Raw genomic sequence first — 27,368 nt, 5'->3', positions numbered from 1 at the left:
CTATCCGTGTATTATGGTAGCTTTGGTTTGCAGCACATTGGCTGCATCCACTATGATTAGTGGACCATATGTAACATTTTACAACTGAACCCTTGGAAGAGTAAATGTGAGTAGCATATATGAACACATGGGACAGGACTTTTCCTGGTAAACTGGAACATATGGTTATGCTAATTATTTTGACAATGACATATTTAAAAACTTGATACTGGAGGCCATGGGACCGTCTATGAAAAATACAGGTTATGAAGACTCTTTCCTACTTGGTGATGTCTTAGGTTAAAGTACTCAACACTGGCACAGATGATAAAATACAGTAGGGAGTATGCACATGAATGAATCATTCTATTTTTTGTATATCAGTGATTAAAAAGCCACAGATGGATTCCAGTGAATTATTCCTGAGGAACTGAAAGCATTTTCTTGGGTTATACAATGGCAGCATTTGTTGTTTTCCTTTTCCCTTGTCTCTTCTTCCTCTCTGTCCCTGCTCTGCCATGCCCCCTTGTAATATACCACTGTTTGGTACTCTTTCTCCTTTTTTTCCTTCTCTCTCATATCTACTTATTTAGCATTTGTGTGTCTGCCAGTAGCTTTTGTAGATATTACTTGCTATCTAGGGGCTTTAATCACCTAGACAGCATCATAAAGTTGTTTTGGAAGAAAGGGTCCCAGGCAATTGAGAAACACCCCTTCTCTGGGAAGTCTCTGTTTTTCCTGTCTTATCACTGCCCCTGTTTGTGCTGGTCCTCTGCTCTCTTATCCTCATACTCGCTGTTTTTCTTGCTGAAGAAGAAACAGATTTATAATCACTCACAGGAAACTCTGATTCTCACATATTTACTAAAACATACACACACCCCAAAACTACCTACTCAAAGAATTTTAAAACTCATTGAAATGGACACAGGATTTTATCCAGGCAAAAACAGATACACAAGTGTCTTATAGCTTTTTATAATCTAAGCAAAATATAAAGTTGTCCAATCTTTCCCAAGTGATTTTCTGAAGTACTGTTTCTAGCTTTGTTCATTGTCCTAAGTTTCCCTACTTTCATATTCTGAGCCAGACACTGATTATTGATGTAGCAAAGCCTGGTGGGAGAAGGCAGATTAGATCATGTCTCAATACCTCATATGGTCCTAAAAAGCTTTAGTTTATTCTCACAAAAAAAAGAGAAAGAAAGCAAAAAGAAAAATGTTTTTTTTTTTAAATCACCAATTGGTTTTCGCTTCTTTAGCAAAGTTACTTTGTCCCCATGCCTATTTAAGTGTGTGGGGATTTTCCCCCCCATTTACCAAGATGAAATAGACTCCATGAGGTGCTTGGAACACATTTAACTTATCTATAGGTTTCAAAAGCACAGCAGATCCAGGGCATGAAAAACGCAGGCAGGTGCTCTTTGCATCCTGCACCATTTAACAAGCACACACAGATTAAGAGAGTAATTTCTTCTTTTCTTAATCATCAGCTGATCTAATTTATAGTTCATTTATTATTTATTATTACTGTCCTCATGTTCTTTTTAATCATATATGTCTCCAACCAAGGGTAATGACAATTAGAACCAATGTTTTTGTTTTTTTTTTCTTTTTTCTGTAGATTTCCAGAAAGTAACTTCAAGTCTACTTGCACAGTCCCCAACATACAAATCTATTTTGTATAGAAAAGATAGCCTTTTGTAAATAAAAGATAGCCTTCTCTTCTTTCTTTCTTTCTCTCTCTCTCTTTTTTTTTTTTTTTTTTTTTTTTTTTGTGCACTAAAGTCCCTTGTTTATTTCCAAAAACAAATGTCTTACTAACTTAAATTATATTTACGCAGGCAGTTTTAGCAATAAGGTCACTGGTTTCGAGGATGGATGTTATCCTTGGCTGGGATGTTCTGGAGAAATAACCATACTGAGTTCTATTATATCTCCTCCCACATGCACCCCAATGCACAGTTGTGTTTGTTTTCCATTTTCTTTCTCATACACAACATCTGTCCTATATGCTTCACTGCACTGTTTTTTAGTGAAGAAAATGCGGCTGAGAAAGGAAATGAATATCAAATTCAGAGCTCCCAGGAGAGCTGACCCAAATTCTCAAATGATAGCATTATAATGCACTTTCTACTTTCAGATCCGGGATATCATACTATGATTCCTCAATGGTTTAAATGTCATGTATTTTGGCAAGCTCTCTCTGACAACCCTTTTAAAAATGATGCAGACAATTAAAATAATGAGAGAACAAACAATCAACCATCTAACAACAAACATAAAAGAATAAAACTCTGAGAGCTACAAGGGCTAAGAATAGAGCTTGTTTATCTCCTTTTTTTTTTTTTTTTTTTTTTTTTTGAGATGGAGTCTTGCTGTGTCGCCCAGGCTGGAGTACAGTGGTGCGATCTCCGCTCACTGCAAGCTCCGCCTCCCGGGTTCACGCCATTCTCCTGCCTCAGCCTCCCAAGTAGCTGGGACAACAGGCGCCCGCCACCACGCCCAGCTAATTTTTTGTATTTTTAGTAGAGACGGGGTTTCATCGTGTTAGCCAGGATGGTCTCCATCTCCTGACATCATGATCTGCCCGCCTCGGCCTCCCAAAGTGCTGGGATTACAGGCGTGAGCCACCGCACCTGGCCATCTCCTTACTTTTAAGTTGGTGACAGATTTGCACACTGTTACGCTTATCTCAGCATTATATGTGGAGCAGAGCACTGGACATTGGATGCTATTTGGCTGTGGTATTAAATGTTATGAGTGCTTGAGGTATAATATTCCCAACTGTGTGTGTGTGTGTGTGTGTGTGTGTTTTGAGATGGAGTCTGGCTCTCTCGCCCAGGCTGGAGTACAGTGGTGCGATCTCGGCTCACTGCAACCTCCGCCTCCCGGGTTCATGCCATTCTCTTGCTTCAGCTTCCAGGGTAGCTGGGACTATAGGCGCCCGCCCCCACACCCGGCTAATTTTTTGTATTTTTAGTGGAGACGGGGTTTCACCGTGTTAGCCACGATGGTCTCGATCTTCTGACCTCATGATCCGCCCGCCTCGGCCTCCCAAAGCTGCGATTACAGGAGTGAGCCACCACTCCTGGCCCTAAGTTTTTTATACAAAGGTCTTCAAGTGCCATAGAGTAAACTTTCCTGCAATTCTCTTCTTAGCATACATTCCAGTATTAAAACTTGTTCTGTTATTCAATATTTCTTAAAAGATTATTATTTTTGACTCCTTTTATCCTACTCTTGTCTTCTAAAAGTTATATTATGCATAATTTTAATAAAATTAAGGGAAGAGAGGATTGTTTGGGGCAGTTAAGGTAACTGAAGGGAATAGAGAAGGAGCACTCACATTAAAAGATAGATTCTTTTGCTTCTCTACACACACACACACATATATTTGAATGCTTAGCTTCTTTTAACAAAGAGTTATTGAATTGATATATTCTGTTGAGTCATCTAGGCAGACTAAAAATTATTCCTGCTAAAATATTTGTATCTCACAAATGCATACTTGTCTCTTAAGACACTGGTTTAATATTCCACATCTGTAAGGAATCTGATGCTAATTGAGCAGGTTTTCTTCTAGTATTAATTTTAATTATTTAGAACAGCATGAAGTTCTTCGTAATTTCCCACCTGACAACTGGGACCCAAAAGAACAGCTGCCTATGGTTTTATGCTGCTATGAGCATGCTGGATATCAGAGTCAATAAGTTTAGGCATGAATTCTCTGTGTGTTCCACTGAGGTTGTGAAAATCAAGCCTTTTGGAGGAGTTCAGAGGAAACCTGCAACTGAGAATGATGTCCATACCACTGTGCAAAGTGTTATGATAGTCACAGATCTCAAAGGAGCTACAGGAAGCGAGGCTCCCTGCTGTAATGAACACAGCCCATAGTTAAATAATAAATCACAGTCATGTATCTAGTCTGCAACAGCCACTACCTATCAGAAAGTCACCATGGCCCCATAGTGCAAATATTTAGTTCCACACAGTTATATATCTCTATGGGATCCAAATAAAGTAGTTATCTATTGTCCTTTATAAAGCAGAAAATGAATGTTATTTGTTTATGGTGAATTGAAAGTCAAAATATTATTTGAATTTATCAAATGCAAAAAAGTACAATAAAACCTAGTCATACACCTCCACATTTAAATATACCCCTCAGCATGACTTTAAGAATCAAGTGTCCAACATATACATAATTTAGTACAAACATCTTTTGACACCTAACATTTTTTTCTTTTGCAAAAGAACAAAAGGCTTCTTGTACAAACACACAGTATTGTATCTGCTCTCAGATATGCCAATTCACAATACAATGAACAAGATGAATTATTCATTTGAAAATTGCGATTGTTTGTGGACAGAACTTTGCAAAGGCCTAGAATTAAAAGGTAGGTAAAAATGGGACTAGAATTGAACACACTAAAAAGGCGCTAACCATTCCAAATAATTTAACCAACTATATAATTAATTTCTAACTTCAAGGTATGATAAGGGTCTCTGATTAAAAAATTAAATACGACTCTCACTGGCTTAAGGCATAGAGGGAAGAAATACCATTTAACCTAACAGAGTTCAAACACAGTTCATTTATCTTGAATCTCTATCAACAAATACTTGGCTCTGAAACCTTACCTATCTTTGAGAAAACTCTAATATTTACAGCCTTTTACAACTTGACTTAAAAGGGAGGAAGTTGTCTTTCTAATATTTATATCCCTAGTAGTAGTTTGCAGAGTGCTTGGCATATGTCAGTGATCAGTAAATATTGTTGAATGAATAACCTTATCAATGGTGCCAGATATAGGGACATGACATACTGTCCCCAAGACAAATATTTTCCATTGAAAAGACTGCCTCATCTTACCCTTAACTTTTTTGTTGCTGTTGTTCACTTAAAGTAGAACCTACATTACTGTTGTAATTTCTGAAGATCAAGTTGAAGTCACTTCAGAATAATTAAAGCAGAGAGAGACGAGAAGTTGAAATATCATTTCAGAAGTTGTTGCTATTAGGTTGGTGCAAAAGTAATTGCAGTTTTTGCCATTACTTTTAATAGCAAAAACCACAGTTACTTTTGCACCAACCTAATATATTCCAGGTAAGATTTAATGAAGTTCTGAACTAAGCAAAAGGAAGACTAAAGGACAGAGGCAAGCATAGTACAGGAAAAATCAAAAGGATGCCTCAAATATTTTCATGCAGAGGTATAGAAGGAGGAGGGGCTAATTGTTGCTATTTTAATTTTAGGTTATGACAAAAATAGACCATTCAAGAAGGAAACAGGTACATCTTTCAGCAGTAATACACTAAGTTGAAATAAGCAGAAACCTACACAAGACGTAAGAGTTCAAGCTAAACTTTGAGGGTAACACATTGTTTTATATAAGAAAGCAATATAAAGGTAATACTTTCATTTCCAAATGCAAACAATAGTTTCATTTTATTTTTTATTAAATCATATTTTCCCCATATAAGTGTTCAATTTAAAAGTCAATGAGTACTACAAGTCGTATTAAAGAAAAAAAAAAGGGGGCATGTTTTGTTTTGGTTTTTTTTCGGTTTTTTTGTTTGTTTGTTTGTTTGTTTTTGAGACAGAATTTCACTCTTGTTGCCCAGGCTGGGGTGCAATGGCACAATCTCAGATCACCACAACCTCTGCCTCCTAGGTTTAAGCAGCGATTCTCACGCCTCAGCCTCCCAAGCAGCTGGGATTACAGGCATCGCCACCACGTCTGGCTAATTTTGTATTTTTAGTAGAGATGGGATTTCTCCATGTTGGTCAGGCTGGTCTCAAACTCCTGACCTTAGGTGATCCACCCACCTCGGCCTCCCAAAGTGCTGGGATTACAGGCGTGAGCCACCGTGCCCAATGAAAGCATTATTTTTAAAAATCCTGCCACCTTTTCCACTCTTAATTCACTTCCATTGCCAATCATTTTCTATTTTCTTTTCTTTTTTTTCCTTCTTTTTTTCCTTTGAGACAGGGTCTGGCTCTGTTGCCCAGGATGGAGTACGGTGGTGCAATCACACTCCACTGCAGGCCTTAACGGATCCTCCCACTTCATCCCCCAAACCCCATCCCCTACTATCTGGGACTACAAGTGCAGGCCATGATATATATATATATATAATCATAATTATATATTATATATTATATATTTAATATATACATATACTATATACTATATGTAATATAGTATATGTAATTCCTTTATCTATAGTATATATAATATATAAATATATATCTATTTAGATATCTATATCTCTATATATCTATTTAGATATCTATATCTCTACATCTACACTAGATACAGATATATAATACATATAAAAATACAATTATATATAAAATTTATATCTCTATATATATCTATGTCTGTGTGTGTGTATAAACATATATGTGTGTGTGTGTGTGTGTGTCAATTTTTTTTTGTCTTTTTTTTGGAGAGATGTGGTCTCACTATGTTGCCCAGGCTGGTCTCAAATTCCTGGACTCTGGTGATCCTTCCGCCTCAACCACCCAGAGTGCTGAGATTACAGGCATGAGCCACCGCACCCAGCCCAGAGTTAAATGTTTTCAGTCATGTGAGCTATTTTTGTTATATACTTACATTTTTAAATATAACATGCAAAAACTGCTATACATTTTTAAAATTTAGATAATATCCACAAAATTGTGTTATCAAAACAATTATTTATTTTTCTTTTGTTACTTTCCCTTCCCCACTACACACAAACACATACATACACACACACACACACACACACACACACTTTTTTATCCCTCAGTTCTTCCAATTTAGCTAGTGGCAACTTTTAGGTAGTTCTATATTCAGTGCTGACATAATTATGATAATGAAAATATTACTCATAGCAAAGCAATGTAGTGTGCTGTGACATTTCCTTTATTTTACAACTTGTTGATTTCCCTGGAGTTATACATTCTCAGGTTCTCTAAAGGAAAACTCAGTCACTTCAACAGGATCAAATATATTCAGCAATCCATCTGCTTCATGTTTTCCTTGGAGACATAAGTCCTGGATACCTCCATCACCCTGCACCTATTTGATGGGATTAAACTCCTTGCTTGCTGCTCTGCTGACATCCAGTAATTGCCTTGCTTCTTCGTTTCCAATTTCCTGTTTCTTTAAAACAATCCATGTATTCCTTTTATTGTTTGTTTCCTTGTTTTGTTGGAGTACTTCCTTCAGTAGCTTCCTGAGAAAAGGTGCATTGGGAGAACAATTTTTTGAGAATTTACGTGTTCTACCTTACACTTGATTGATAATTTCAATAGACAATTCTAGTTTGGAAATTATAATTTCTCAGAATTTTTAAGGTATTTCACATTGTTTTTAGCTCCCAGTGTTATTAAAAAGTCTACTGCCTTTTTGACTATTATTCCAATGTACTGTCATTTATCTTTCTTTCTGGAGCTGTAATATAATTTCTTCAGTGTTCCCAAACCTCTTGTCAATGTCCTGTTCTTTATTTCACTTCCTACTTATGATGTCTTTCAATCTGGCTTCCAAGTCCATTACCTATGAGAAATTACACTTGGGTATATATAATTTAAATAAACAAATTTTTATATGAATATATGAGTAAGCATTCTTACTATATACAAAATATGAGAATCACAAATACATATCTATGCACATACGTATATGTGTGTGTGTATATACACACATACACACACACACAAATACACATTAAAAAAAATTTCTTCCCCTTGTTTTTTTCTTTTCGGAAACCTTATTTTATACTTCATAGACTGATCTCATTTCCAATGACTTTGTCTTCTAGTTTGTATTTCTTTGCCTTTTTTTTCTAGGGGAGTCTCCTTAACTTTACCTTTCTTTACTTCTACTTATTGTTTCTGTTATGAATTTTTATAAATTATCTCAATAGTCCTTTTATATAGCACTCTAATCTTGTTTTACACATGAAAGATCTCTTATCTAAGGATATTTAATATCATTTCTGAAGTTTTCCTCAGTTTCCTGCATTGTCTCAGTTGCCTCTGTTTTTTGCATTTGTCTTTTTTTTTCTTTTTATCCTGTTTGTCATTTTGACTTTGTCATTACGTTAAAAGCTTTCTTCAATTATACATAATCTCTGTGCATCCACATTTAAGAGTAAGACATAGAAAAGCTAGTTGAAAGCCCATTCTGCATGGGCAGGTTTGCTAACAGGTAGGCTTTACCATAGGGCGATCAGTTGGTGACCTGGCCATTTCGTTTGCAAATCCCAAAATGTCAGTCTCTGAAGGTCTCCTCTCTTGGGCCAATAGCTCCAGAAATTAAGTTACAAACTGTTTTCTAATTCTAGGATTCAAGAAGGGAAGAGTCTGGGTATCTCACAGCTCAAAGAAGAGGCTTCATTTAATTCTAAAATAGTTTCCTGTTTTAGAATGATGTCTCATACACTTCTTACCTCCAGCTATTCTTGGGTTCAACCCAGGGCTGAGTTCAGTATGGGAGGGATCTGGGAATATAATTTCTTTTCAACACTTTCAGCCAATCTTTATGTTTTCAGCTGTATTTTGCACCCAGCTTTTTAAAGGCAGCTTGTGGCTCCCATTTCTAAAATCTTCCAAAGACATGAGGTGCAAATGTGATTATTTCCCAATAGAATATGTATTTATTATATATTACCCCAATAGAGGCCCTTGGCTTTTTGCTCTTTCTACTCTTAGAAGATAATGATCACTCTTCCGGCTCTACAATTTTGTTAGCATTTGTTATCTGACACTATCTTCTCTTTTATCATCTTTATCCTCACAGATTTAAGTGTTTATTTTATTTCAGTGGGGGATTTGAAAGAAAATAAAGATAGATACGCTTGTTCAAGCCATCATGCTTAATCAAAACTCTAGTAAACTTAACTATTTTAACGTAATATAAATTGCATGAGCTATATTTTAATATGGCTAAATATCTAGTCAAGATATTCTTATTTCTTACTACTAGAAAATACTTAAAATTGACAGTAAAAATAACTTGGTCTTTATTACATAAAATTCAGATATTTTTGATTTGATGTAGAAGTCAGCTGTAACATAGAAGAAGGATGGAAATTTTAATTTGTTATTAGGCTCCTTTATCACAGGTCTTCTCTTGAATCTAGGAATTCAGTTATTCACACTTGCAATTTCCATATGGTGACATGACTCATCATTTATTTTTACTATAATTAAGTTTTCTGCTGCAACAGAAATATGACTTTTTGTACTCTGAGATGAGCTATTTTATTCTGGAGAGAAAAATAAATTTCACAATAAAAAGCAGGTTGACTAATGGTTAATGATAAGTCATGTCATTAAGTATCTCCTAATGTTAAAAATATGTCATGAGTCATGAAATCTAGTATGCATAAAACAATTACAGGGGAATCCCTGCAACAAAACAGATGATAAACCAGATTTAAAGCAGTTATATATCTGAAGCCTAACAATATAGAAGAGAATTTAAACCAACAGCCTACAAAGTAAGTATCAATCTTACCATTCTGAAACTTTGTTAAAGGAATTACAATAATAAATTTGAGTTAATTTTTTAATTTATATTTTTCTAGCTACATTTTATGTTGTTAAAATGTTTTACTTTTTTTTTACATGATATATCCAATTTATAAACATCTCAATAACAAAAAAAGAAAGTTAAATCAGTCTAAGATACATCAACTGCAGATAACTAATACCAGGCTCATAGTTACAATTTGTCAACATTTTACTTGCTAACTTGAAAAGGAAAAAGACAAAAGACTTGCCATCTAATTATTAGTTGTGCAAAAATCTTTCAGAAAAGGAAGTGAAACTTGAGACATCATTTTTGGAGAGCACCTATATTTCCAATACTTCATTTTGCCCATTTCCTCAAATATTCCATAGAGGAAAAAGAACCTTAAATATAAATGTTAATGTAAAAGGTTCCTTGTTACAGTAAAATAACAAATACAAAAAGGCAAAAAGATTTGGGGAGATAATGATCAAAAGGTATAAAATTTCAGTTAGACAGAGGGAATAAGTTCAAGAGACACAAGGTGAGTATAAGTAATAACAATTTATTGTATACTTGAAAATGTCTAAGAAAGTAGGTTGTATTTTTTTTTTTTTTTTTTTTTTGAGACAGGGTCTCTGTTGCCCAGGCTGGAGTACAGTGGCACGATCACTGCTCACTGCAGCCTTGACCCCCCAGGCTCCAGCAACCCTCCTGCCTCAGCCTCCCCAGTAGCTGGGATTACAGCTGTATACCACTATACACTATATCTCGTTAATTTCTTTCTTCTTCCTTCTTTTTTTTTTTTCTCTCTAGAGATGAGGTTTCACCATGTTGCCTCGGCTAGTCTAAAACTCCTGAACTCAAGCGATTCTCCCACCTCAGCCTCCCAAAGTGTTGAGATTACAGGTATGAGCCACCACTCTCACCACAAACACATGTAAGTATATGAAGTAATACAGAACAGCTTAGTTTAGCCATTCTGCAATGTATGCACATTTCAAAACATCATGCACACCATAAATATACACATTTTTTTTTTTTTTTTTTTTTTTTTTTTTTGAGACGGAGTCTTGCTCTGTAGCCCGGGCTGGACTGCAGTGGCCGGATCTCAGCTCACTGCAAGCTCCGCCTCCCGGGTTTATGCCATTCTCCTGCCTCAGCCTCCGGAGTAGCTGGGACTACAGGCGCCCGCCACCTCGCCCGGCTAGTTTTTTGTATTTTTAGTAGAGACGGGGTTTCACCGTGTTAGCCAGGATGGTCTTGATCTCCTGACCTCGTGATCCGCCCGTCTCGGCCTCCCAAAGTGCTGGGATTACAGGCTTGAGCCACCGCGCCCGGCCCCATAAATATACACATTTTTATTTGGCAACTTAAAAACCTAAGAAATAACATTATAAGTTGAAAAAAAACAAAAAGTAAAAAGAGTACCTGAGCCACCCATTCCCAAACATGTCCAGAAAAAAACAAACTATTTCTCAACTGCTCTGACTTAGACATTGTCCTTGGGGAGATAGTTTCAAATTTCAGCAGGACAGACAGTTTAGTGATTTATAGCATATAAACATAAATGAGTCACTATTGTTATAACATGACCAGTTTGTGATAACATAAAGGAGAGAAGAGTAGGAAAAAAGTGTGAGGATACAGAGTTAACATGTAGATTCTGAAATGGAAAAACTATTTCTGTAAGTGACCCCTTTAAAATAGGGTTAACATCTCAGAGCATTTCTGACATCTGAATCAGTTAGCTCAATATGTCAAGCTAAAATTTTGCAGCCTTGGGCACAATAGCGGTTACAAGTAAGTGAAGCTTTATGCTACCACAGTTAATTAGCAGAAAGACACCTAACTAGAAACCTCTTAGAATAGCAGGAAGGATTTTCGATAAATTTAGATCCAAGATGCTTAATTGCACATTTTAGTTTAACAAATTGTATGTCTCCTTTTAAAGTTATCTGTTAAACTCCTATTCACTTCAATGTGGACTGATTTAAAATGTAGCTATAGCATTCCCTGACCCCATGCCATCCCACAACAAAGTAGAGTTAATCATTCTCTCCTATGTATTACCACTGTATCTGAACATTCTTTATGATTTAATTTGTTATGTAGTATTCTGATTAATTGTATATGTAGGTGAATATGAATTTTTGCCACTTCAACCTGTAGGAGCCTAGCAAATAGTTGGTATTCAATAAATAAGAATCTATGAGATTTAAAATTAAAAGGATTTATGCATGTAGTTGGTGACTGCCTATGTATCTGCAAAAATCATTTTAAATGTCAGAGTTTAGGATACTATTATTTCTCATTAGTAAAAACTTATATTGGTGGGGAGTGGTGGCTTATGCCTGTAATGCCAGCATTATGGGAGATGGAGGTGGAAAGATCGCTTGAGTCCAGGAGTTCGAGACCAGCCTGGGAAACACAATGAGGCTCTGCCTCTACCAAAACAAAAAAAAAAAATCAAAAATTATCCAGGTGTGGTGGCACACATCTATAGTCCCAGCTAATCAGGTGGCTGAGGCAGGAGAATCCCTTGAGCCCAAGAGGCTGAGTGCAGTGAGCAAGGTCATGCCACTGCACTCCAGCCTGAGCAACAAAGAGAGACCCTGTCTCAATAAATAAATAAATAAATAAATAAATAAATAAATAAATAAATAGAAAAAAACTCACATTAAAATGAATTACCCTATTCAATAGCATAACAACAATCTTGATCATTGATCTGCACCATAAATGTCTCCTGGCAGCTAATACTCAGATACCACAACTGTTAATATTTCCTTTGGATAGGGGGAGATGTTGAATGGCAAACTATCACTTGTTCTCAATTGGTAACTTCACATAATTAGAAGTGTGTTTCTTCTAATATTACCAATGCTGTTACACAACGAAAGAATGTAAACAGTTTGTAGACTAGCAGTCAACATTCCTTTTCAAAAAAATAATTTTGTAAAACAAGTCATTGTAATTATAGAATAAAAAGGGTTTCTATTAAAGAAATGAACAAACAAACAGAATTCTAGGATACAATGGCTACGTTTTTATTCCTGAGATCACCTTTAACCTTTTTAATGTAGTTGTAGTCTTTACCAGTATCTGTGCCTTATAACATTGGCCAGTTTATTTTATGTAGCACATCTTCTTGGGAATGTATTATATTTCAGATGCTGGAGGCTGGTAATAAAGATTTTACTATAAAACAAAATGACTAATAAGTAATCTTAAAAATAAGTACGTATTCATCCACCTTCATAAACAAGAACCAACCATAATTATCCTCAATTATTCTCTTGTAATATGGATATATCAGAAGCAGAATTTATTGCCAAGGGGTGGTTTTAATTAGAATCAAGTAGGGTAAAATTGAAATTTTAGTAATTTTTTAAAAACCTTTCTTCATTAAATACACAAACAAAATTATTATGAAATACATCACTAACTAGAAAATGTTATTCAAAAACTCTTCAATACAAAAACATTTGCAGCTATTATAGAATTATACATACTAATTGGTAATTACTGAGTAATATTTAGTATGAATTTTTAAAGTGCTCCAGTAGCAAATAATGACTCTAAAAACTAGTGCCATGTAAATGTTTTCCACCAATAGGGAATCCCAGGGCAACGCAGACACATTCCCACCTACTACCCAGTTATTTGATTTCCTAGCGTACTTATATATATATAAGAGGACTAGAACTGTAATTGCCACTAAAAGATAACATTACAGAGCGGCATTATGAGGTCATCTGAGATTCCACTGTCTTCTTTCTTCTTCTATGCTTATATATTTCAGACACATAATCCAGGTTTTCCATTCTTTTCTATAATATTGTTAACATCTGAATGACAGTATCTATGCTCTTTACTTAAAGTTGGCGACCAGAACTTATGAATAAGTTTCTTTACTTTAAATTTCATAATTTCGTATTTATAGTTCATACTATGAAATTTATTTTTAAAAAGAGTCCAAATGTCTTTTTTTCTTTTTTAAGAGACAAGGGTCTCACTATGTTGCCCATGCTGGAAAGCAGTGGCTTTGCACAGGCACACTTCAGCCTCTAACTCCTAGGCTTGAGTGTTCTGAGTAGCTGGGACTACAGATGCATGCCACCACACCCGGCTCCAAATGTCTAATGAGGCAAGTTTATGTACATATAATTCGATTAATAAGTAAAAATAGGCCAGGCGCAGTGGCTTATGCCTGTAATCCCAGCACTATGGGAGGCTGAGGTGGGCCGATCACCTGAGGTCAGGAGTTCAAGACCAGCCTGGCCAACAGGGCAAAACCCCGTCTCTACTAAAAGTACAAAAATTGGCCGGGCCTGGTGGCATGTGCCTGTAATCGCAGCTACTCAGGAGGCTGAGGCAGGAGAATACCCTGAACCTGGGAGGTGGAGGTTGCAGCGAGCCGAAATGGCGCCACTGCACCCAGCCTGGGCGAAAAGAGCGAGACTCTGTCTGAAAAATAAAAAAAGTAAAAATGATAGTAAATACTAAGTCATTTTTTACTCACCTGGTTAATTGAGAAAAAAAAATTTCTCTACTTATCATACAAACATGTTGTTAACATTAAAGAGACACTATGTATACAATGAAAGATGATCATATAGCAAATTATTCTGTTAGGTTTTTTTGTTTGTTTTGGGGGGTTTTCGGGAGAAAGTAGGTCAAAGTGGAAACTTCTACTTTCTCATTATTGTTCTGGGTATTTTGCAATCAGCGTTTTCTCAGAAAGAACAGTGAAGATAGTTTTACTTTAAAAGTTAGATGAGAATGACTGGGTGCGGTGGCTCACGCCTGTAATCCCAGCACTTTGGGAGGCTGGAGTGGGCAGATCACTTGAGGTCAGGAGTTCGAGACCAGCCTGGCTAACATGGTGAAACCCCATCTCTACTAAAAATAAAAAATTAGCCAGGCGAGTTGGTAGGTGACTGTAGTCCCAGCTACTGGGGAGGCTGAGGCACAAGAATCACTTGAACCCAGGAGGTGGAAGTTACAGTGAGCCGAGATCACGTCACTGCACTCCAGCCTGGGCAACAGAGCAAGACTCTATCTCAAAAAAAAAAAAAAAAAAAAAGGTTTAGATGAGAGTATGAATACATAATTTCCAAGTGTCTTCACTTCACTATCACATCTTTAAACTTCAGTTTTATTGTTATATTGAGTAGCAATCAGATAAACATAATTGATTTCTACAGCCCTAAATTAATAGGATTATAGAAAATCAGAAAATATTAGAGAGCTTATAAAGGGGAAAAAACCCTACATTTTAATCATTAGCCAACTTATTCATTTAGTAAATATTTATAGAACACCAACTATATATTAGGAACTATGTTAGGCCCAACAAGTATAAAGATAAATATGAACTGAAATGGGCGCTTATGGATTTTTTTTTTTTTTTTTTTGAGACGGAGTCTCGCTCTGTAGCCCAGGCTGGAGTGCAGTGGCGTGATCTCAGCTCACTGCAAGCTCCGCCTCCCAGGTTTACGCCATTCTCCTGTCTCAGCCTCTCGAGTAGCTGGGACTACAAACGCCCGCCACCTCGCCCGGCTAGTTTTTTTTGTTTTGTTTTGTTTTTGTATTTTTTAGTAGAGACAGGGTTTCACCGTGTTAGCCAGGATGGTCTTGATCTCCTGACCTCGTGATCCGCCCGTCTCGGCCTCCCAAAGTGCTGGGATTACAGGCCTGAGCCACCGCGCCCGGCCTTGCTTATGGATTTTACCAGTTAGGAGACAATGAAACAAACAAAAACTTGAATCATGACCAATCTGTGATCATTGCTCTGAAGATAATACAGGTCGGTGTCTCTCATTCAGAGTAACAATAGGGGTGTGTGTCTGATTTAAACAACATCGTCAAGCAGGCTATTTTGATCTTCACACTGAGATCTAAGGTGAAGAAAGAAAAAGTAAACAAAGCACTGAGCTAGGGAATATTTTTTTTAAGTAAAGGGAACAGAACGTGCAAATATTCTTAGGCAGGAATAAAGATAAAGAAGGCCTCTGGACTGAAGCATTGTAAGGGGTCAAGAGGAATTAAATCAGAAAGGAAAGGACAAACCAGATCATAGAAGGACTCACAGCCCTTAATAGGATTGCAGATATCCTTTTAAATGAATAATATTTTATATGTAAAAGAATGAGAATTTGAAAAGCTCTTTCATCATGTAATATACAAACCATGTTGCCCACATAAAACAAAAGTAAAAGCCATGAGTAATTCATGTAAAACTAAAGGTTATCAGAATATATATGAAAAGCCTCAGTAATTTGCTTTATTTGCTACTGTAAGTATGCAGGAAAGATCATTTTTTTCAAAGTAATTATTTCTAATTCATAAAGTTTAAACATGTCAACCATGTTTTCCAACTTAAGGACATAATTAAATGATAGTCAACCAAAGGAAGAAGGCTTCTTAAATTAGAATATTTAGAATAGTGAGGTTACAGCAATTCAGAATACAGAGAATTCAAATCTAATGCACAAATCTGTCTTCTATAATAATAAACACAATATAAAATAAAACTAAAACACTATAAATATAATAATCTAGACATAGTATATACTTTCTAAAATTAAAATACACATGAAACTGATGTAGTCTCAGTTTTCAAAACACAGTCTGAATACTTCAATATATTGAAAAACTAGGACCTGGATTGCTGGTGTTAGTGATTATAATGAAGCTGTTGATAACTTCCAAATTTAAATTTTACAAAGGAAGATTTGTTAGGTTGATAAATAACATCCAAATGTAAACATTGCAATTTAATTTACATATTACAGTTTCATTGAATTTGCATAAAAGTTGAGATGGTAAGAATGTGAATGACTAAAGAAAAGTTTGCTGTCTTTTTTTGGAGTGAGGGGACAGGTGGGGGATGGAGTTTCGCTCTTGTTGCCCAGGCTGGAGTGAAAAACCACGATCTTGGCTCACCGCAAACTCCGCCTCCCGGGTTCAAGGGATTCTCCTGCCTCAGCCTCCCAAGTAGTTGGGATTACAGGCATGTGCCACAACACCCGGCTAATTTTGTATTTTTAGTAGTGACAGTGTTTCGCCATGTTGGTCAGGCTAGTCTTGAACTCCAACCTCAGGTGATCTGCCCACCTCAGCCTCCCAAATTGCTGGGATTATAGGCATAAACTGCTGTGCCTGACCAGGTTTGCTATCTTAATAGAGCAAACCAATGTCTTAGGTGATCATTTTTTATATAGAGAGTATAAAATGTACATGTTGTCCTAACCATACATAATGAAAAAAAGAGTTGTTAAGAGTAGATTGATAATGATCCTTTTTATTCCCACCAACATAGATGGTAGAAAATTAGATATCTAATTTTCAAATATTTCAAATATGAATTTTTTAAATAAATTTTCTTAAATAAGGGATGTTTCCATTAAATTGTGTATTAATTTTGGTAAATAATACACACACACACACACACATATATTTTTTGAGACAGAGTCTCTCTCTGTAACACAGGCTGGAGTGCAGTGGTGCAATTTTCTACTGACTGCAACCTCTGCCTCCTGGGTTCAAGCGATTCTCCTGCCTCAGCCTCCCGAGTAGCTGGAATTACAGGTGCCTGCCACCACACCTGGCTAATTTTTTGTATTTTTTAGTAGAGATGGGGTTTCACCATGTTGGCCAGGCTGGTCTCGAACTCCTGACCTCAGGTGATCCATCCACCTCAGCCTCCCAAAGTGCTGGAATTACAGGCGTGAGCCACCGCCTGGCCTATGCTATTATATTTTATGGACAGAATGTATTTAAATTTCCTTTCCTAAATAATATTCCATGAACCTATCAACTCTATTGAAAAAACAAAATCTGCATATAACTGTACCCCTTATTAGAGGTTGAGATTTTGGGGGTTTTTTGGTGATTTTTCACATAAAGAATGTTTTATGTATCAATAAAATTTCCACTTATGTAGCTGACACATACATTTCGAAATGGTAACCCCTAATGTAGGTGGTAAAGTGTGAGAGAATGAGTACATCCAAACATTAGACTATACTTTCACAGCCCAATTTGAGTATGTGTAATAAAACGCCTTGAAATGCACAAACCTTCACCTCCACGATTTCTAATTTTTTTTTTTTTTCCTTTTTTTGAGACACAGTTTCGCTCTTGTTGCCCAGGCTGGAGTGCAATGGCGCAATCTTGGTTCACCACAACCTCTGCCTCCCGGGTTCAAGTGATTCTCCTGCCTCAGCCTCCCAAGTTGCTGGGAAACAGGCATGCACCACCACGTGCAACTAATTTTGTATTTTTAGTAGAGACGGGGTTTCTCCATGTTGGTCAGGCTGGTCTCAAACTCCCAACCTCAGGTGATCCGTCCACCTTGGCTTCCCACGGTGCTGGGATTACAGGCATGAGCCACCGTACCCAGCCCACACGATTTCTAATTCTTAAAATTTATTCAAGCAGTAATCCTGAATATCAGAAATGACTATGTACAAGTCTTGCATCCCAATAATAATTATATACAGACAAATATAAGCTAAATATAATTGTCTACTAAAGAGGAATAGTTAAGTAAATCCTAAAATGTCTAAAAGATAGTTTAGACAACCATTAAGAATCATGTCACAAAGGAAGAGTTAACATAGGAAGCAAGATGATACGTTGGAGAAATAATACAACATTTGGCCTTTTTCTTTTTTTTTTTTTTTTTTTTTTTTTTGAGACAGAGTCTTGCTCTGTTGCCCGGCTGGAGTGCAGTGGTGCAGCTCACTACAAGCTCCGCCTCCTCAGTTCACACCACTCTCCCACCTCAGCCTCCTGAGTAGGCAGGACTACAGGTGCCCGGCACCACACCCAGCTAATTTTGTTTTTATATTTTTTGTAGAAACAGGGTTTCACCATGTTAGCCAGGATGGTCTCAATCTCCTGACCTTGTGATCCGCTTGCCTTGGCCTCCCAAAGTGCTGGGATTATAGGTGTGAGCCACTGTGCCCAGCCAACATTTGGTCTTTTAAGACCAAAATAATTATTATCAAGATGACTATATTACTCAAAGCAATGTACAGATCCATTGCAATACCTATCAAAATTCCAATATTATTTTTCACAGAAATAGAAAAAAAAAATTCTAAACTGTGTATGTAACTAAAAAAATCTCAAGTAGCCAAAGCAATTCTGAGCTAAAAGAACAAAGCTGGAGGCATCAGTACTTGACTTCAAAATATATTACAAGGCAATAGTAACCAAAACAGTATGGCATTGGTATAAAAATAGACACATAGACCAGTGGAACAGAACAGATAACTCAGGAATAAATCCACATATTTACAGCCAATTGATTTTTTACAAAAGCACTAAGATGAAACTGGGCCACTATCTTTCACCGTATACAAAAATCAACTAAAGAGGGATTGAAGATGTAAATGTAAGACCTGAAACTAAAATTACTACAAGAGAAGATAGGGTAGACACTTCATTGGTCTAGGCAAAAAATTTAAGGCTAAGACCTTAAAATCACAGGCAACAAAAACAAAATTAGACAAATGGGATCATATTAAACTGAAAAGCTTCTGCACAGCAAAGAAAAAAACAGAGTAAAAAGACAAACTATTGAAAGGGAGAAAATATTTCCAAACTATTCATCTGACAAGGGACTAATATCAAGGATATATAAGGAACTCAAACAACTCAACAGTTAAAAAAATGGGCAGAGGACATAAACAGACATTTCTCAAAAGGAGACATACAAATGGCTAACAGGTATATAAAAAAATGTTCAACATAACTAATCATCAGGGAAATGCAAATCAAAACCATAATGAGTTATCATCTTATTCCAGTTAGAATGGCTACTAATAAAAGGACAAAATGTAATAGATGCTGGTGAGAACGTAGAGAAAAGAGAACTCTTACATACTTTTGGTAGTAATGTAAATTACTACAGCCACTACGGAAAACAGTATGGAGATTTCTTAAAAAACTAAAAATTTAACTACCATTCTATCCAATAATCCCACTATTGGGCATTAATACAAAGGAAAGAAAATCAGCATATTAAAGAGATAACTGCACTCCCAAGTTTATTGCAACACTACACCACAATGGCAAAGATACGTTATCAATCTAAGTGTCCATCAGTAGATGAATAGATAAGAAAATGTGGTAGCATATATACTTAATGAAATACTATTGGGCCACAAGAAAAGAATGAAATTCTGTCATTAGCAGCAACATGAATGGAACTGGAGATCATTATGTTAAGTGAAATACGCCAGAAGCAGAAAGACAAATATCGCATGTTCTCAATCATATGTGGATGCTAAAAAGTTGTATTTCATGGAGGTAAAAAGTATAATGATAGATAACCAGAGGCTGGGAATATTTTAGGAAGGGGTATATAGAGAGGGGCATAAAGACAGGTTGGTTAATGGGCACAAACACACAATGAAAGATAAGCAATGAGTTCTAATGATTGATAACAGAGTAGGGTGACAATAGTTAACAACGATGTATTGTTTATCTCAAAATAGCTAGAACAGACGACTTGATCAGTTGCCAACACATAAAACTGGAAAATATCAAGGTGACAGACACCCTAAATACCCTGATTTGATTGTTACACATTCTATGCATGTAACAAAATATCACATGTACACCATAATGATGTACAGATACTATGTAATGATTCAAAAAAATTTAATGTTAATTTTTAAAAAAAGAATTGCTATTAGTCTCAAATGGTCCTAACTCTGCCACTAATTAATGTTGCAATCTTGGGTAATTTATTTATCTGAATTTCAGATAACTTCTCTCTAAAATGATAATTGTAAAGAATAACTTATGAAATTCATTTGAATTAAGACACTGTATTTTGTAAGAGTCTCACGCACACATGTACATGCATACAAAGTATTTTGGCATAACTATGATTTTTAAAGTAAATATTTATATAGAAATAATTGGATGATAATAAAGGGAACCAAAAACATTTCACTCCAAAATATACTTCTTTGACATATTTTGAGATGGCTATTCGGAGGGTCTACAGATTAACAAGAGTCCTGAAAGCTGTCTTTTGTCAAGGAGATTTGCATCTGTTGAAAACAATCTTATTAGTGAAATAAACAATCAAGATTTTTCTGGGGCCCTACACCTTACCTCCAGATCTAGGAAATAAACTCAACCACAGCCTACCATCCATTCTTTCTCAGAGCTGCTACCTATGAGATTTCATTTACATAACAAGACTACCTCTGCCCCAAGCCTTTCTTTCTCTCCTATAACCTGTCTTGCCATGCTCCAAGTCCCTGTAATTTTTATAACACAAGATGGTATAAAAACAACCACCATCTGGCCTATTCCTTGAGTTTTCATATGTTCTCTGATGCTCATGCACATGTGTGCACAAATAATAAATCTATATTATTTTCTCCTATTAATTTGCCTTTATAGTTGATTTTCATCAAATCTATAGAGGGCAAAGGGAAGGTTTCCCTGCACTTTTGGCGCTATGAGCATCATAACCAAAAGTTCTTTTGAAGCCACAGTCAAGGGAACTCAGAATCTGTCAGGCTGGCAGAAGGGTAAAAATGTCTTGCTAGTCAGATTCCCAGGTGTCTATCTGTGGAATACAGTTGAGCAGATAGTGAAAGTCACTGTTTTTCCTTTTCCAAATTTAAGATTAATAAGAGAAAAGCATTTATACACACTAGTCCTAGGTTCAGTGACTCTGGTAGATATTTTGGAATATTCATATTGTCTGATCCTTTTCCTCCCAGAAATAGTCATGTGTTTTCCTTTGTCTTTGTTTTTCTGTCTTGTCATAAAGTCCCTTTGGTCTTGTTTTATGTGTCTGAGAGCTTACCTTGTCATCAAATGGAATTACTATTTTTTGGTCTCAGCCATCCAGATGGCATGATTTTGGGGTCATGTCTGGTAGCCAGTGTGAAAGAGGTGAGAACTCTAAAACAAGTAAGATTTTAAGCAGCACACTCTTTGTTCTGAATTTGCCAACCTTTCAGGGGAATGTGTCTTAAGAAGAAGTTCCATCCCCTTAAGAAGAAGAAGGGGATTTTGCTGTCTCCAAGAAAAAGCTGTGTCTTAAGAAGAAGTTCCATTCCCTAAAGAAGAAGAAGGGATTTTGCTGTCTCAAGAAGAAATTTCGTCTTAAGAAGTTCCATCCTCTAAAGAAGAAGAAGGGGATTTTGCTGTCTCAACTTTTGCTGCATGGTTAGATGTGGGAAGGTCCAATCGCACATGGGCCTATCCATTGTCACAAATTAATGGGTGAGTGACTGGCAGCTTCCCACAAATTTCTGAGAGACTGGAGACATCGTATGTATAAATATCGTCCTTAACCTGTGGCAAAAAGAGACTTCTGCTATCCTAACCTATTTCTGGGAGTGAATTTTCTGGGGGATCATGGGGGCTGCATCTTCGGTGCACATTTTTAAAATGCCACTTATATCCATGGTATGCTAAACCTGGAAAGTTATCTCTGGGAATTTCCAAGTAAAAGGCTTATTAGCTTGAGTCATTAATAGAATAAATAAAATTGGCTATATTTAAAAGAAAACTTTTTAGTGTTTCTCTTCACCAGCTCTCTTACTGGTATCTATGAAAACAAACAAACAAAAATAGCCTTAAAACCTCTCTTGGCAAAAATAACAAAAAAGCAGACATCTGATTTAAAATAAAATTAAAATCCTTTGTGTGCTCAACAGCCTGCATTGGTTTCTCCATGGAATCTGCAAAAAAGCACTCCAGTCTGTGGCCTAGTGGCTAGGGTTCTATGATCCCATGATGCAGCCAAGGTTTGAATCTCATTAGAAACTCAGAGAGATGTGGATGTAAATTTCTTAACTTAGGAGAAAAAACAAACATTTATAAGAATTATATAATTCTTTTTTTAGGTGGCAGAATGGAGTCTTGCTCTGTTGCCCAGGCTGGAGTGCAATGGCACAATCCCACTCACTACAACCACTGCCTCCTGAGTTCAAGCAATTCTCCTGCCTCGGCCTACCAAGTAGTTGGGATTTATAGGCACGTGCCACCACGGCTGGCTAATTTTTTTGTATTTTTAGTAGAGACAGAGTTTCACCATGTTGGCCAGGCTGGTCTTGAACTCCTGACCTCAAGTGATCCTCCCGCCTCAGCCTCCCAAAATGCTGGGATTACTGGAGTGAGCCACTGTGCCTGAGAAGAATTATATAATTCTTATAAATAATTATATAATTTATACAATTATAATTCTTAAAATAATTAAATAATTTATGAGTTTATAATTCTCATAAAGAATTACGTAAGAATTAGTTTGAATTTTTGTAACTTTTGACATTTTGGGGTACCCATTTGTTATAGATCATTTTCCCCTCTGTGGAGGGCTATTGCTCTCCTGTTCATATCTACGTCTCTTTCTTCTTCTAGCTGTCTTTGGGGGTGGCTCTGGATCTTGTTAGGACTACTTCTTTGCATCTCTTTTGAGATATCTCTTGCATCCTTGCTTAGTCATAGAAGACTTACTGGTTTTGATTCTGAGTCACTTGGTAGATACCTTCTGTTTAAATGCAAAGAGGGATAAAAAACATTCAAAAGCTGGAATACTGACGATTTGTCCCAGCAAAAATCTGATGATGAGAGATTTGAAAAGATTTTGTAAGAGCCCTATGGTCATCAGCTTAATTAAAAGCTGACATTCAAACTATGTATTGTTTAAACTTCCCTGTTCTCTTTCAGATCCTGTTTCTCACACAGGAATCTTTTTCAGTGAACTGAAACGCCATCTTAATTGTATGTTCAGTCCCTCTGTTGACTTCCTTTCTTATTGGCAAGAGTTTTGCTGAAACAAAAAACTAAAACTTCATTGGCCTTTTGGGAAGCTTAAGATGTATCCACACTGGCTCCTCTTGGACTCAATGCTCCATTTGATTCTTGCCCTCCTTTTGCCACTTTCAGTCTTCCACCCAGTTCCCTTTAATCATTGATTGTTCCCCCTTCAAACCCATATTTCTTTCATTTGGCCAATCATTGGATAAAAATGTACTGAAAGGAAACATGAGAGTTATGGTTGTCACATAAAGGGATCGAAAAGGGACTTCTAGGAACACTCATATGCCTTCAAAACACAGCCAAGGTACCACTGTCCCCTTTTTGGGTAACCTGTCTTCCTCATAGAGCCCCAACAGTCACAAGTAGGTTCAGCCCTAATTCATTCATGGGCTCCACCCTGAATTCAATAATCTTGTTAATTTAAGAAACAGAAACTTAAAAAGCCACCTGTTCAACTAAATGGATCTTCCAAATACAACTTTTCAATATTTTGCTGCCCATTTTCAAACCTGCTGTATGACTTCTCTTCACATGTTGGCATGTTAATAAAATGTGTATGCCTTTTCTCCTTCCAATGTACCTTTCATCGGTTAATTTTCAGCATACCTTCAGAGGGCAAAGTGGAAACTTTCCCTTGGTTCTTTCAATGTACACCAAAAATATAAATCATGTTTATTTATGGGTAATAGGATTTCAAGTAGTTCTAATTCTCATCTTTTCTACATTGAACATGTATATTTTGTAAATTAAAAAATATTACTCCAAAATCAGTACTAAAAAACAAAATAATATTGCATATCATGTCAATGATTTAGATCAGTATTGTTTAATGCAAACTACTGTAGTATACATTCTTTTTGTAGATTTTTACATATATCCAGTGCTTCTGTGGGAGAACATATACCTTTCTAAAAGAATCACATGAATAAATAATGCTTAAATCATTTACTTTTTCAATCGCAATAATATTTGGGTTTCTTTTATATCTGAATCTCAAAGGATCAAAGGTTGCTAGGGTAGACAGGTAAATACTTTGGTTTGCTTGTCTTAATTTTTTCTATATTTGCTATACTGGCCATCTTAGCTCAGTTGAAAATTGAAGGAAAAAATAAAGTTAGATTTGTCTTCATTAATTTTTTATAGACACTAAAAGAACTCTACTTGTGTTCACAATGCGGAAAGCATTTATTCTTCCAGTCAGCTGTATGTGTTGGTCATTAAAGAATGTGAGAGAGTCAGAGAATATTGTTTTTATTCAATTCTTCCAAACACCAGAATAATGAAACTTCTAGCAAAAACAGTATTCTTATTTGTTCCTATAGTAAGCACAGAAAACAAATGCGGTAAATATCAACAACATGTGGGAAGAATTGCAAGAAAGTATAACATTAGTGAGGTGTGCTAACTATTAGTAATCTTACAGCTGCTGAGAGAATTATTTCACTCAATCGTTTGCATGCCACCTTTTCTGTTTAAAAAATAATAAAATAAAATCTTATTTAATTTACATTGTTCATATTTGCAAAAAAAAATTTACCGATTTTAATTTATGATTTTCAACAGCAGCCCTTCTCTCCGGACTAAAAAAAGACCCCGTCACTGTAGGAGCAGTAATAATGACATTTTAATATGATACAGAAATGCCTGAGATAAACTTATCCATCATTATGCCAATGAAAATGTGGTAAGTCAAAGCAGATATGACTGCTGTTAACAGTGGCTTCAGCAACCTGTGTTTTACCACCCCATATCATATGATATCATATCATATTCCAATGTTAAAGAAACAGGAACAACCTAGGTTTTCCTCTAGGATTTTTATGGTATTAGGTCTAACATTTAAGTCTCTAATCCATCTTGAATTAATTTTCGTATAAGGAGTAAAGAAAGGATCCAGTTTCAGCTTTCTACTTATGGCTAGCCAATTTTCCCAGCACCATTTATTAAATAGGGAATCCTTTCCCCATTTCTTGTTTCTCTCAGGTTTGTCAAAGATCAGATGGCTGTAGATGTGTGGTATTATTTCTGAGGACTCTGTTCTGTTCCATTGGTCTATATCTCTGTTTTGGTACCAGTACCATGCTGTTTTGGTTACTGTAGCCTTGTAGTATAGTTTGAAGTCAGGTAGCGTGATGCCTCCAGCTTTGTTCTTTTGACTTAGGATTGTCTTGGAGATGCGGGCTCTTTTTTGGTTCCATATGAACTTTAAAGCAGTTTTTTCCAATCCTGTGAAGAAGCTCATTGGTAGCTTGATGGGGATGGCATTGAATCTATAAATTACCTTGGGCAGTATGGCCATTTTCACGATATTGATTCTTCCTATCCATGAGCATGGTATGTTCTTCCATTTGTTTGTGTCCTCTTTTATTTCACTGAGCAGTGGTTTGTAGTTCTCCTTGAAGAGGTCCTTTACATCCCTTGTAAGTTGGATTCCTAGGTATTTTATTCTCTTTGAAGCAATTGTGAATGGAAGTTCATTCCTGATTTGGCTCTCTGTTTGTCTGTTACTGGTGTATAAGAATGCTTGTGATTTTTGCACATTAATTTTGTATCCTGAGACTTTGCTGAAGTTGCTTATCAGCTTAAGGAGATTTTGGGCTGAGACAATGGGGTTTTCTAAATATACAATCATGTCATCTGCAAACAGGGACAATTTGACTTCTTCTTTTCCTAACTGAATCCCCTTGATTTCTTTCTCTTGCCTGATTGCCCTAGCCAGAACTTCCAACACTATGTTGAATAGGAGTGGTGAGAGAGGGCATCCCTGTCTTGTGCCAGTTTTCAAAGGGAATTTTTCCAGTTTTTGCCCATTCAGTATGATATTGGCTGTGGGTTTGTCATAAATAGCTCTTATTATTTTGAGGTACGTTCCATCAATACCAAATTTATTGAGCGTTTTTAGCATGAAGGGCTGTTGAATTTTGTCAAAAGCCTTTTCTGCATCTATTGAGATAATCATGTGGTTCTTTGGTTCTGTTTATATGCTGGATTATGTTTATTGATTTGCAAATGTTGAACCAGCCTTGCATCTCAGGGATGAAGCCCACTTGATCATGGTGGATAAGCTTTTTGATGTGTTCCTGAATCCGGTTTGCCAGTATTTTATTGAGGATTTTTGCATCGATGTTCATCAGGGATATTGGTCTAAAATTCTCTTTTTTTGTTGTGTCTCTGCCAGGCTTTGGTATCAGGATGATGTCGGCCTCATAAAATGAGTTAGGGAGGATTCCCTCTTTTTCTATTGATTGGAAAACCTAGGTAGTACCATTCAGGACATAGGTATGGGCAAAGACTTCATGTCTAAAACACCAAAAGCAACGGCAGCAAAAGCCAAAATTGACAAATGGGATCTCATTAAACTAAACAGCTTCTGCACAGCAAAAGAAACTACCATCACAGTGAACAGGCAACCTACAGAATGGGAGAAAATTTTTGCAATCTACTCATCTCACAAAGGGCTAATATCCAGAACCTACAAAGAACTCAAACAAATTTACAAGAAAAAAACAAACAACCCCATCAAAAAGTGGGCAAAGGATATGAACAGACATTTCTCAAAAGAAGACATTCATACAGCCAACAGACACATGAAAAAATGCTCATCATCACTGGCCATCAGAGAAATGCAAATCAAAACCACAATGAGATACCATCTCACACCAGTTAGAATGGCGATCATTCAAAAGTCAGGAAACAACAGACGCTGGAGAGGATGTGGAGAAATAGGAACACTTTTACACTGTTGGTGGGATTGTAAACTAGTTCAACCATTATGGAAAACAATATGGCGATTCCTCAAGGATCTAGAACTAGATGTACCATATGACCCAGCCATCCCATTACTGGGTATATACCCAAAGGATTATAAATTATGCTGCTATAAAGACACATGCACACGTATGTTTATTGCAGCACTATTCACAATAGCAAAGACTTGGAATCAACCCAAATGTCCATCAGTGACAGATTGGATTAAGAAAATGTGGCACATATACACCATGGAATACTATGCAGCCATAAAAAAGGATGAGTTTGTGTCCTTTGTAGGGACATGGATGCAGCTGGA

At 36.4% G+C, this 27,368-nt stretch overlaps 1 protein-coding gene and 1 long non-coding RNA gene across 8 annotated transcripts in view; both read right to left on the bottom strand.

Moving 5' to 3' along the window:
• The window catches only part of CACNA2D1 (calcium voltage-gated channel auxiliary subunit alpha2delta 1), a 498,706-nt gene that overhangs the window by 340,924 nt on the left and 130,414 nt on the right, over nucleotides 1–27,368 (bottom strand). The window lies entirely within an intron of this gene.
• Nucleotides 6,875–27,368, bottom strand: part of LOC140709675 (uncharacterized) — a 37,221-nt gene continuing 16,727 nt past the window's right edge. The window contains exon 2 of the long non-coding RNA XR_012090379.1: nucleotides 6,875–7,208. This is a non-coding gene — a long non-coding RNA (uncharacterized lncRNA). The remainder of the gene's footprint in view (nucleotides 7,209–27,368) is intronic.

The sequence above is a fragment of the Chlorocebus sabaeus genome, chromosome 21, assembly GCF_047675955.1.
Source record: "Chlorocebus sabaeus isolate Y175 chromosome 21, mChlSab1.0.hap1, whole genome shotgun sequence".
Classification (NCBI taxonomy): domain Eukaryota; kingdom Metazoa; phylum Chordata; class Mammalia; order Primates; family Cercopithecidae; genus Chlorocebus; species Chlorocebus sabaeus.
This window is presented reverse-complemented; position numbering and strand designations above follow the sequence as displayed.